Below are 1,432 nucleotides of genomic sequence, written 5' to 3' on the forward strand. Positions count from 1 at the left end.
TAGACTAATTTCAGGGTGCTGATCCCAAATCTGATCTCAGATTTGCTCTGTCACATCTCATTTTTATGCTATCGGCATACCCCATTTTCATTTATTTTACCCGAAATTAACTCTGTCACTTATGATTGCAAGTTGTTGCGAGTCAGTGACTGCTTTAGTGTTAAAATATGGTCCTGTATTTTTAGGATAGTGTGTTTATAATATCATTTTATTTAGATGTCCACATTTATTTAATATTTTTATTCTGCAGTTTTTATTGAAAATGCAATATTTGACATCTCAAAAACCTGATGTCATAGACAAAAACTGATGCCAGATTTGGAATCGGCACCCCAAAATTACCTTATTACCGTTAGAATACCTTATGCCAGAAAAAGTGTGTTGACCAGTGTAATCCGGTACTGCACCACACTTGCAGTCTAAGTGCCGTGTGGATATTTGCCAAATCGCGTTGTACTGCCGGTGCGAGAGCGGACAATTTGCACCGCTCGCTTTTTTAGTTTTTCCATCATCCAAATGGGGCAGTCCACCTTCACATCATGGGATCTATACTCTTTGGTTCTTTCGGTAAAGTCACGTAGGTAGAAAAATAAAATGAAACAAAAAATAATCACTTTTCTCTACCTACGTGACTTTATCGAAAGAACCAACGAGTATGGATTCCTGCAGACACGAAAGCTTCAAATCATCATGGGATCTCCAATTGCCAGTATCAAAATATAAGAATAGGTTTTACCCTTTCTGGCAACGAAACAGTTGTGTTAAGATGTTAACGTACCAAACTGCAACCTTTTGCAAGGAATCACGTCTGCATTAACCACACGCACTTGTGGTGAACATACAAAAACACACGCTCTGGTCGTCGACGATGATGCATTCATTGTCTTTGAAACTGATTGGTCCACACCAGAGACAGCTTTCTTTAGACGCGAGTCTCAGACAGTGTTAGACCAGAGGACGCCGCCACAAAGCGACCAGCACAAAGACAAATATGTGTGCTTAATGCAGACAAGATTCCTTGCAAGAGCTTTCAGTTTGGTGTTTAACATCTTAACACAACTGCTTTATTGCCAGAAAGGGTAAACACCAATTCTTATATTTTGATACTGGCAAGGGGGGTCCCATGATGTAGCTGCCCTCACCCCGAGCTCTAAATGTCCCGACAGTGATATTGTCTCGATTTAAAGCTTTCGTGACTGCAGGGATTCATCTTCTTGGTTCTTTCGGTAAAGTCACGTAGAAGGGAAATAATAAAAATAAAACATAATAATAATAATTCTCACGACGTTTCGGCCACAACGCAAGCAGGTCTGTTTTTCCGACAGACCTGTTCTTCACCTGAGGACGGCTGCTTGCGTTGTGGCCGAAACGTCGTGATAATTATTTTATTATGTTTTTTTTTATTTCCCTTCTACGTGGCTTTACCGAAAGA

This window comes from Lampetra planeri, chromosome 56 (assembly GCF_965212315.1).
Source record: "Lampetra planeri chromosome 56, kcLamPlan1.2.h2, whole genome shotgun sequence".
Taxonomy (NCBI): domain Eukaryota; kingdom Metazoa; phylum Chordata; class Hyperoartia; order Petromyzontiformes; family Petromyzontidae; genus Lampetra; species Lampetra planeri.